Below are 12,675 nucleotides of genomic sequence, written 5' to 3'. Positions count from 1 at the left end.
GTTAATTTTGTGTTTAATGAGTTTGGCACCTCTCTTATTATGATGTTGGGGATTTTTTCCTCAAGAATTTGGTGGTTATTTCTCTTGCGTTTTATGGATAAGAGTTTAGAAGGGAAGTATCTTGTCAGGTGGGCTGGGTTTTGACGAATCAAATAAGATTTCTGTGTACCGGGCAGCAGATCTGAGTGCTGCTCACTTGAGAAACTTTCTCAGGCAACATCACCTTACCTGGTGCATGATGTGCAGACGCGCCTGCTGTGTGTGGTTAGAGTGTTCCCATGACCTTTGCTTCCTAATGTTCAGGCCCTTTCATGACTTCTGGAGGTGAGGACCCTGTTGTTTCTTTATCCCTAGTGCTCACTTGGGAAGTACCCCCCAGGGAATACCCACATGCATACAGGCATGCATGTTCCTATGTGTATACACACACACACACACACACACCCTCATATACACACATGCTCAGACATGTGTATGTACTCATACACCTGTGTGAATGTGCATGCTCATACATCAGCCCCATGTAAATATAGGCACAGGCAATGTATGCACACAAGTACTCTCACATGTACACCCACAAGCATACACATATGTGCACTCTGTGCACATTTGTGTACAGTACCATAAGAGCCCATGTACAGATACATGCATGCATGGTCACATGCTTGTATGTGCATACACATGCGCATGCTCTCACACATATATCCACACATACATGTGATCGTGAAAATATAAATTCACACACACTTACAGAGATACACGTTCAACTTTCTCCTGAAACTGACAGTTGTAGTCAAGGGTCCCAAATGCTTTGGACTACACAAAACCCAAAGACTAAAACAAAGTAAAATAAAAAGCGAGTGGCCATTTTCATGTACATTTTTCTGGCTAGAAATATTATTAAAAATATTATTCCTGGATGCAACTTTTCTAGATTGAAAAAAATCAAAATCAAGAAAAATAAGAAACCTTTTTCTTTTCAGAAATGTCAAGATAATGATAAAATATTAAGTTCATCAGGGAAGTGAGTAAGTGCCCACCCAGGTGGTGTTCCAGACCCCAGGCCCACTCCAATGGACGCAGACTCCAGATCAGCTCCCATAGCCCCAAGGCCCATAGCCAGGTGCCACGATCCCTCTCACACACCAGATCCTGCCTGGCCCACCTAGGGACTCCAGCAGCCACTCCCCACAGGCCATCAGTCAGCCCATCCGCCATCTCTAGTGGTCAGGCCAACAGAGGAGAGGCCCACGACATACAACCCAAAGGGACAGCACCACACACCTGGTAGGGCAGATACCACGCAAGAGATAAAGGATGCTAAGTGTTGGTAAGGATGGGGAGAAAACGTTGCACACACTGTCGTGGAAATGTAAATTCATAGACACCCCTCAAAGAACTAAAAGTACAGCTACCAGATGAATCCTCAAGGCTACTTCTGAGTACATAGCCAAAGGAAATGGAATCAATACCTCAGAGAGATACGTGTGCTCCTTTGCCTGTGTCAGCATTCCAAGGTATCAGAATCAGCCTAAGTGTCCAGTGCTGAATGAGTAAATATAATGAAGTCATGGCTAGACTGTTACATACATGCATGCATATAAGCAGATGATGTAGTATTATTCAGTTGTTGTTTTTTTTGCCATTCCTGGGGCTTGAACTCAGGGCCTGAGCACTGTCCCTGGCTTCTTTGTGCTCAAGGCTAGCACTCTACCACTTGAGCCACAGCGCCACTTCTGGCTTTTTCTATATATGTGGTGCTGAGGAATCAAACCCTGGGCTTCGTGTATATGAGGCAAGCACTCTAGGCCATATTCCCAGGCCCTCAGCATTAAAAAAAGAAAAAAAGGCTGAGGCTCATGCCTATGATCCTAGGTACGCAGGAAGCTGAGATCTGAGGATTGCAGTTCAAAGCCAGCTCAGGCAGGATAGTCGTTGGGATTCTTATGTCCAATGAACCACTAGAAAACCGGAAGTGGAACTGTGGCTCAAAGTGGTAGAGTGCTAGCCTTGAGCAAAAGAGCTCAGGGACAGTGCTCAGGCTCTGAGTTCATGCCCCAGAACCAGCACCACATACATACATACATACATACATACATACATACATACATACATACATACATACATACTTCTCAGTAAGTATGACCTCTGCTGTATGTTTCAGGCTAGATGGCTCTCAGGGGATGCCTTCCCAGTATCTCCTGAATGATTTATTCCCTTTGGTCTGTAAATGGAGTAAGTTACATAGATAGTTACATTGATTCCCAAACTTGAGTTACTCACATAAATCCCATTGATCAAGACCTTACCACACTTTTAATTCACTGCCTGATTCAATTGCTTCGTGCTTTATAGAGCTTCTATATTCCAAAGTAAGATTAGCCTGTAGTTTTAGTTTCTTGCTTTAATATAAGGAATAAATTAGATAGATAGGTAGGTAGGCAGGCAGGCAGAGAGACAGACAGACAGACCGATAGATAGATAGATAGATAGATAGATAGATAGATAGATAGATAGATAGATAGATAGATAGATAGATAGATATCAATGGGTCCCTATCTTTTTCTATGTTCTAAAATAGATGGACAGAGTTCTTCCCTGAGTTTTGACAAGAACTAATTTGTATAGTTACAAAGAGCTTATGTTTTGGATGACTGAGGCAGATTGATAGATGGGCATTTAAATGCCATTTCTGTTCTCTATGAATGTTTTCTATGGGTCTACTTAGACCCATTTTGGCAATGTATATTTTCCTTGACATTTTGGTCCATCTCATCTAAGGTTTTCAAATAGATTGGTATAAAGTTATACCAATAAAGTTGGATCACATCATAGTACAAAATTAGATTTGGATTCAACTCTACATGCTCCGCTCAATTTTTTTATATATTCTTAAATAAAAGAAAAAAATAAAAGAGAGAAAGAGAATAGTACTCGAAGCCATGTGGGCTGCCCATCTGCTATTCCAATTAGGGGGCATCACCCATAGGCCACGTGAACGGGCCACTCAGTCAGCCTCTGGGGTCATCTCGTCATTTCAAATGTGATTCTACAGTTTTCCTGATGGTTGTAATCAAGAGGATGAGATCCAGAGAGTTGTGATTCAAAGCCAATCTAAGCAGAAAAGTCCTTGAGACTCTATCTCCAATAATAACCAGCAGAGAGCCAGGCTGGAGGTGTGGGTCAAGTGGTGGAACACAGCCTAGCAAGTGTAAGGCTCTGAACATAAACTTCAGAACCACATACACATTATAGAAAAAAGATTATATTCAAAGCTACATTTTTCCAAGAGTATATTCATCTTCAACAAAGCATGCCTGTAAGGCAAGGAAATTCAATGCCAATTTTCATTATGTATAGTTTTTGTTTTCCCTCATGGCTTTAGCCACCATGCTATATAGTCTCCAAATTTAAAAATCTCTTCTGTAACCCTAAAATACCCCCCACATCATTTCTGGTGCCATTTCTATCTATTCTCTTTACTTTCATGTTTGCATGAAGAAAGTTTGTGTGAGCCAGGTGCTGGTGGTTCACACCTGTAATCCTAGTTACTCAGGAGGCTGAGATCTGAGGATTGCTGTTCAAAAACGTTGGCAGGAAAGGCCTTAAGACTCTAATCTCCAACTAACCAACAGAAAACAGGAAGTGGAGCTGTGGTTCAAAGTAGAAGAGTACTATCGTAGAGCAAAAGAGCTCAAAGACAGTGCCCAGGCCATGAGTTCAAGTCCACAACCAACAACAACAACAAAAGTTTGTGTTTTACCATTCTTTTTTTATAAAGCCAACTTCAAGTCTTACTGATCATCACTACTATTTTATCTATTTCAATGGTTTATTTCTCTCTCTCTCTCTCTCTCTCTGTGCGTGTGTGTGTGTGTGTGTGTGTGTGTGTGTGTGTGTGTGTGTGTGTTCCAGACCTAGGCTTGAACTCAGGCCTGGACCCTGTCCCTGAGCTTTTGTGCTCAAGGCTAACACTTTACCACTTGAGTCACACTTCCACTTCTGGGTATTTTGTGGTTCATTGGAGATAAGAACCTCATGGACCTTCCTCCCCTGGCTGGCTTCAAACCACAATCCTCAGATCTCTTTCTCTTGGGTAGCTAGGATTATAGGCATGAGCCACTGGTATCCAACTCTCAATTATTTCTTCTTTCTTTTTATTTTTTTAATCTATCTACTTGGACTTATTTTTATTGTTTTTCCTCATTAGAGCATGGCTTAGGATTTCAAGATGAAGTTTAACAGTTTTGGTTTTTTTAAGTACATACTTTCTGACCCAGCAAATCTGCACCTTAGTCCCTATTGCTAAGAAGAAACCACACATCTATCCAAGGATGCTATATAAACATTTTTTTAAACTCTCTAAAAAGTACATCAATATGAACATAACTTACAGAATGAGGCTCTATCATGAGACTATGGAATAGCATGCAGCAGATACAAATGAACTGAAGTTCACAAATGGCCTACAAAAGCTGTTCCAATTCTTTATGTTGTTTCTCCATATAGCTATCAAGGTTGTTCTTCAACTACATTTTGGATAATCTGTCTCCTCTTCCACTAAGACATGTTCTCTTTATGACACACTAAATCCTCATCTATCCTTGAATCTATTTCTACACTTGATTCCATTCCATTGCTCTATCAGTCTATTCCTGTCTCTGTCTTTTGCAACTATAAATTTCATTGTCCTATAATACCTTGTAACGTACCAGTGGAATGGATTATTTCTCATTCTTCTTATTTTAGAGAACATTTCTGGTAATTGCTGCAAGTTTCAAGAAAAAATATGCATATATATATGTATATACACTGTTGAAATTTTTATTAAAATGCATTGAATTTATATATTTATTTAATGAGAATTGACAATTTTACAATTTCAAGTCTTCACATCCAAGTGCAGAGTTCTGACACTCCATTGATTCAAATCTTCTTTTATAGCCCTTGATCAAGGCTTAGAGTTTTATCATTATAGATCCCACATATTACTTTTTAAGTTTATCCCCAAATATTTTGTGACTATTGTCCCTTGAGCCTTATGGGATTCAGCATTCCAAACCAAGCTTTCAATGTGTGTCCTCCAGTGTGTTCCTTTGCTAGGTCAACTCCCTGGGAACTAAGTTCCCTGTCTGCACCCTCCCTCGCCATCAGGAATCCAAGCCACTCCTGATGATCTCCTGTGCAAAACACACTGACTTCTCCCTCCTTCTACCATCCTGCGGCCCAAGCCAAGCACATCTTTTTTTTTTTTTTTTTGGCCAATCCTGGGGCGTGGACTCAGGGCCTGAGCACTGTCCCTGGCTTCTCTTTGCTCAAGGCTAGCACTCTGCCACTTGAGCCACAGCACCACTTCTGGCCATTTTCTGTATATGTGGTGCTGGAGAATTGAACCCAGGGCCTCATGTATACAAGGCAAGCACTCTTGCCACTAGGCCATATCCCCAGCCCCCCAAGCACATCTTAACTTGCCACATTAACTTTAACTGTGTCAAATCTCTTTGCTTCTGCAGCCAGTTATTGAAATAGCAGCATTTTTTTTAAAGGTAAATTGATCACCAGTCTCCTGCTGAAAAGCCTCCAATGGTTTTGCATGGTGTCCACATCTCTAGCAAGGTAAAGCAGCCTTGGGGGATACACAGTCCCACTCTTTCTCTCCAGCCTCACATCCCATCGCTGTCCTTCTCATTCATGACACCTAAGCCCCAACAGACACATTTCAGTTCTTCAAATGGCCAGTGGTAGCCAATTAAAGTATTGGCTCAAATGATTCACTTCATCCATGAAACAGAATTACGTATCTGTGTCTTGTCAACACTGCAGTCAGCCATATGATTCTCTTTAGCCAATGTGATATAAATGCACATAATGCAGAGATTTTAAATGGGTCTCCATGTCTTAGCTTAGCTTTCTGCATTTATACCATCTTATAGAAGGAAAACACACTCTGATTGGTTACTAGTTCACAATGGAAAACTAAAGCCTGGACACACTCCACAGCCTAAAATAGCCCTGTTCCAACAACCACCACATCCTTCCAAAGAGATGCTTGTTCTTTTCCACTTGGATATTATTATTAATTATTATTTGAATTTTTAAATTAATTTACTTTATTGTTATTATAGAAGTGATGTACAGAGGGATTACAGTTACATGAGCCAGGTAATGAGTACATTTCCTTTCATACAGTGTCTTCTGTTCCCTCGCTCTCTCCCAGTCCCTCCCTCTCATCTCCACCCACAAGTTGGATATCACTTTCATCAATGTCCAGTGAACTCCCTGCTGCACTTTTTTGCCCATTTCCCTTGAGTTCTGAGCCCTCCCCACATACACACCCTCCAGAATATATACATGGGAATACATCATTCATAGGGTAAAGACAGAACATGGTACCTATACATAATAGAATTTTACATGGCCATTAGGATAAAATCATGTCGCTTGCAGGGAAATGGATGGAACTAGAACAAATCATGCTAAGTGAGGTAAGCCAAGCTCAGAGAGACAAACAGCACATGTTCTCTCTGATTTGTGGAAGTTAGATATAAAATGCACTGGGATGTGACAAATTATACAAGATTCAGGATACACATAGTGAGACCAACAAGATACCACGCAGCTTGAACTCAGGGCCTGGATGCTGTCCCTGAGCTCTTCAGTTCAAGGCTAGAACTCTACCACTTTGAGCCACAGGGCTACTTCCAGTTTTTTGGTAGTTAATTGGAGATAAGAGTCCAAGACTTTTCTGCCCGGGCTGTCTTTGAACCATGATCCTCAGATCTCAGTCTAGGATTATAGGTGTGAGGCACCAACACCCGGCTATATACATTGAATATTATGACTGTACTCACCCACTCTTCCTCTCTCTCCATTTGTCTACCCCCCTTCCTTTGACCCCTGACAACACACATTCCAGCTTCCTGGTTTTTATTTTATTAAACTGTAAATTAGTTGTACCAAGGGATTACATCATTGCCCCAGCGTATATCATACTTTAGTTAATATGTTTGTGTATAGTGACTCTCCCAAAACACACAACAAATCTTCATATTGGCTTAGGGAAATAAAATGGAGAGAAAAGACATCAAACACTTGAATGGATGTTATTTGGAAAGGATGGAATTACAAGAGCAGAGTCTCATTTACTATTGTGTTCTTCCGTCATGTTTAAATGTCATATTGCAACATACATTTACTTGTGCCATCAAAGAGGATATCAGTGGTAATCGATTGTGGACTTCATTTCACTCATCATTTTAGGGAGAAAATGGCTTTTTTGTTCTTATTAATTTTAAGTATTTATACAAAGAGGTTTCAATTCAACAAGTCAGATTATGAGAACGATGCATCTTGAACAATGCAGGAGAAATGTTTTAACATAAAATGAAACACTGACATTTTATTCTGCTGTGTGTGTAAATGTGTATGAATGTTATCTTTTCTGTGGAAATACATTTTCACTTATGAATATGTGACCAAATGTTTTGGCCACAGCCAAACATTGGGCTGGGAATGTAAGGTCACAGCTCAGGAAGATGGAGTGTGTGGTGAGGTGAGGATTCACTCTATGTTGTACCGGAGTCTTCTTGATGAACTTTCACCTGGCAGGCCAAACCAGGGAGCTCCTCTCCAGAGTTGATGGAGGACTTGAACTCACAGCCTGGGTTCTTCTTCACTCAAGGCTAACACTCTTACCACTTGAGCCACCTATCTATTTCTGGTTTTTTACTAGCTAACTGGAGACAAGAGTCCCATAGATTTGTCCACTCAGGCTGAAACTGGCTTTGAGCCTCAATTCTCAGATCTCAGCCTCCTGGGTATCCAGGTCTACAGGCATGAGCTACCAGAGCCCAGAGCAATTCCAAGCTCTACCAGAGGAGAGTTCCATGAGGAAGGACTGGGGTTTGAGAGAGCAGCAGAGCCATGCCCCGGGGTCCCTCCCAGCTGAGTCCGCATTTCCTGAAGCAGTCCTTAAGGGAAACTTGGTTGTCTGGTTTTCCACCACATCAAACACCCTGTAGTCCAAGTCCACATTCCCTGCCTAAGCAATGATTTCTAGTTTTGCTAAAGGCACCACACTAATCAGTATAGACAATCAAATTGTTGAAGCAAACAGCATGAAAGACAAGTGGGAGGCTGAACAAACAGAGGAGCCAGCACCAAATAGGGCAGAGTTAATCTGGCAATCAGAGAACTCTGAGTGTGGTTGCCCTGGGGATGTGGCTCAAGGGTGGAGCAACTGCCTAGCGAGCACAAGACCCTGAGTTCAAGCTCCAATACAACCAGAAAAAAGAGGAGAAGAATGAAGAGGAGGACGAGGAAGTAAGTATAGTTTATACTAAGAGATACTTAAGTAGATATCAATTGCATGATCAAAATGATGCTATTAATAACAAAATAAAAAAGGAATTGGTTTCTTGTCCATACAGAGTTGCTCGAATTGAAAACACAACACAACACTGAAAAGCAGGACCAATACTTAGGCAGGAGAGTTTCATGGGCTAGAAACTGAAATAACTGATTTTCCAGAATGAAGTGCTAAATTATAGGTAAGAATTTTCCCACCCCTCACACATGGTTTTACAGTTCTGGGAAAATGAGAGGCACCATGATTAACAGGGCAGAGAGAGAAGTAGGAAGCAAAAAAGGGAGAATTAGATCCCCAAACCCATCTTTCCCACAGTGAGCTGCCAGTCCACAGTACCCCCATAAAATAGAAAGCACTCTGTGTGTGTGTGTGTGTGTGTGTGTGTGTGTGTGTGTGCACGTGTGCTTGCATGTGCTATGCTTAGAACTCAAGACCTCTCACACTTGCTTAGCTTTTTCATTCCAGGCTGGTGGCCTACCACTTAAGCTGCACTTTGGCTTTGTATTGGGTAAATCTAGATAATGGTCTCTAGGGTTTGTCTGGCTTTGAAACATGATCCTCAGATCCCAGCCTCCTAAATAGCTAACCTAGCTCTCACCTCCTTTTCCAAAGGCCTCTTGGATGGAATGTGAATTACTGCATATATTTTCTGGAATGAGATTTCTCCTACAGCTGAGGTGACTGCAGAACTGAATGACAAGTAATGACCAGAAAAGTCACGGGGCTTCTCAGGGACTTCATTCAGTGCTGCAAGAGCAGGTTTCAACACACAGTGGGAAACAAAAATAAAATTGCAGGATGATTAGACCTACAGTCCAACCACTTGCAGCTAATAGCTCCATTTGGTTCTCAAACTATACAGGATAATACAATCAGAAACTCAAGGAGAGATGTAAAAAATAGATCCTAAGGCTACCAACCCCGGAAAGGTAGGCTCAGGGGGTCTAGAAAGGACTTCAGCCATCAGCATTGTAAACAAGCCTTCCCAAATGATTCAGATCAAGTTAACCCATTTGCCACCCTTGAAGTAATATTCTTCAAACTGTAGTCTAACCTGTTACTTGTTTTCCTCTCTGCCTCCCTGCCAGCTTCTCATTGTTCAAGAAAATTCTCACTGTCATTAACAGCCTGTGCTACAGCTGGCAGGTCACATGTGTCCCAAAGGCTCATGGGTAAAAGCCTTGGTCCTCAAGATGATCTACTGTGAAGTGGTAGAACCTTTAGGAGGTGCGGCTTTGTTGGGACGTCTTTAGGTTATTGAGGGTGTGTCCTCAAAGGAGCCCCAGCCTGCCCCTTCTCTCACTTTTTCTTTCTTGGCTCAAGATGTCAGTAAGCAGTTGTTTTGTTGTTATTGTTGTTGTTTTCTCACACACACACACACACACACACACACACACACACGCCATTACCATCTGATGCTCTCTACCAGAGGTCCAGAGCAATGTGGCCACTCAGTCTTAGAATAGAACCTCTAGAACCAGAAGCTAAACCTTTTCTCTAATTGCCTCTGGTGTTTTATTATAGAAATGAAAGGCTAAACTACAACCTCAAATTTCATTTGTTCTGCAAAACTCACCTGCCTTCCTTTCTGAGCTCTTGTGTGTACATGAAACTTGTAGCCTTTCCCATGTTTGAGCATTTTGGTGAAAAGAGTGGGCTTAGAATGAAAACAGCTATTTCAGGTTCCAGCTTAGACATTTACCATCTGCATGACTGTCACCAAATCATTTCTTTCTCATCTGTAAAGTGGGATTATGGGGGTAATATATGAGGGCTAAACTCTTCTTTTTAATAATCCAGATGGGATAAATGGGCAGAAATGTGGAATTTATCAAAACTGGTTAAGTTGGATTGTGAGTATGCAGGGTTATAGTATATCATTGTTTGATATAATTATTGAATCAACAATGTTCAGCAAAAATAAAACACCAGGAAACAGATACTCAAAAAAGGTGGGGTGGGTTCAGGAGGAGAATAGGAAGGAAATGCAGACAAGAATCCGATGTATATATCCTACAAAATTAACAAGAGTGAGGGAAGGGGTGATTAGGGGTGGGATAGCTGAGAATGTCAAAAGGGGTGACATGGATCAAAATATATTGTATTCATAACCTGCTTTGTTAAATGGAAACTCCTTCATCCAATTACTTAAAGATAATAATTTTAAATATATATCATGTATGCAATTACCAAGATTAAATAATAATACATATTAAGTGTATATCATCATATCTTCCACATGATTCTCAATAAAAGCTATTTTCATTTCTTTATTTTGTTTTTTGATTGTTGCTTCCTTTTTTTTTCTTTGTGCTGGTACTGGGACTTGAACTCAGGGCCTCTTACTCTTGCTTAAGTCTTTCTACTCAAGATTGAAGCTCTAACACTTGAGCCACAGCTCTACTTCTGGATTTGTGCTGGTTAATTAGAGAAATAATTCTCTCAGTTTTGTCTGCCCAGGCTGGCTCTGTACCTCAGAGCTCATATCTAAGCGTCCTGAGTAGCAAGGATTACAGGTGTGAGCCACCAACTCCTGGCTGATTTTTCACTTCTTCATTTCAGTCAATATATATGTAAGAATTGCCTTTCCTCCCCTTTACTACTCTATTTTATTTTGGTTTGTGGGGATTTTTTTTCTTAAGAGGAGATCTCACAGCCCCAAGCTGGCCTCAAACTCACTATGTAACTCAGAGTGAACTTTAACTTGTGATCTTCCTGCCTCGGCCTCCCAAGTGCTGGGGTCTAGACTGTGAATTCTTCCAGAGAAAATCTCATTCAATCGCTTTCATACCCACAATGCTTACTACATATACTGGGCCAAAACAAGTTATACATTCTATATTTGTGAAATAGGTCTTATTTATTCAACAAACATTGGTACATTGTACATCAATCACATTTATGGTATTCTAAGAACTTTACAAATATGTTTATTTAATCAGAGGGTAACCCAAGGAGGACTTCCATTGTAGGGGTCCTTCGCCCCTAACGCTCTCCTGGCCAGCGGGAGAGGTGGGGAGCGTACCCCACAAGGTGAACCAAGATGAGGTAGAGTGGCAAACCGCCTGCTCCCAGCCCTCCTTACTTTAATGAAGGACACTCAGACGATCCGGGGGCTGTCTCATGTGGTCTCTGTAAGGTCTGTCCCTGGAAGGCTCCATGTAGATGCCCCCACCTCATTAAGTCTCCACCCAGTTACCTGGGTAACCTGCAGATCTGGAGGCAGTTACCTCCCCTTTCCCTGAGATCACATCCTAATCCACCTGGCCACACCCCTTGCCCCTGCCCTAGATATAAGGCAGGGCTGGGTGGGGGTCTCTCTCTCTCTCTCTCTCCCTTCTCTCCGGCCATGGATCATCTTGGCCACAGGCCAGCAGTTCGGTAATAAACTTTCTTTCCTGCCTGAATATCATGTGGTATTCTCCTTTACCGGCTACCTACTTTAAAAACCTAACATATATGGTGCCGTGACTCGGATGGGGCTTAAGAGTCAAGACAGGCAGAATTTCCATCTATTTTTCTCCTTTTTCTGGGAGTATCCCCAGTCCTGACGGCCCTTTTTCCGCGAACCGAACTGCTGTGAGTCACCACGCGGCACTTTTCACTAATACCATTGCTGGCCTCCACATCCACCTCCACCTCCACACCACTTGTCTACCCTGGTGAGTGAAACTGCTGCTGCTCTGGTTCTCTGCTGCTCCGTCCGCCGCTTCTGCCGCTTCTGCCCGGTGAGCTCTCATCCACTCACCAGGCACCTCCCTCCCGTGCTTTTTGGGTTTTGCATCACCGTCACAGCCAAGCCGGGAAACTGCTAGCATGCCTCTTGACAGTGCAATGAGGCCTGCTCGAAATACTCGCACAGATACAGTTTTTGCCACTGCAATGGTAAATGGTCAGAAGTCACTTATATTCAGGCTCTCTCTCTCTTTTCCTCTCTTTCTCTTCCTTTTTCTCCCCCTCTCTCTCATCTTCCTGCTTACTTGCTTACTGTATAAAATTCCCAAGTTGTAGCATCCTTGTGTGCCTTGCTCACAAAGCTGCCTCTTTTCACAGACCTCCGAAACTGAGGCTTGACCACCAATGTGCTTTGTCAGCAAAGATATCTAAAAGTTCTTTTCTCTAGCATTGACCACGTGGTGGATATTGGGTTTAACAGGCATCAGCTCAGGCGCCATTATGCCTTGCTACTTGTTCTCTGTTAGTGTGTTTGTGTCCTCCTGCCACCTCCCTCAACATGGCATCCCACTGGAGTTTATCAAAATATGGTTTCTCCATTTTATAATCTGAAAATTGTTGTTTGCTAGCAA

This window comes from Perognathus longimembris, chromosome 23, assembly GCF_023159225.1.
Source record: "Perognathus longimembris pacificus isolate PPM17 chromosome 23, ASM2315922v1, whole genome shotgun sequence".
Classification (NCBI taxonomy): Eukaryota; Metazoa; Chordata; class Mammalia; order Rodentia; family Heteromyidae; genus Perognathus; species Perognathus longimembris.
Note: the sequence above shows the minus strand (reverse complement) of the source record.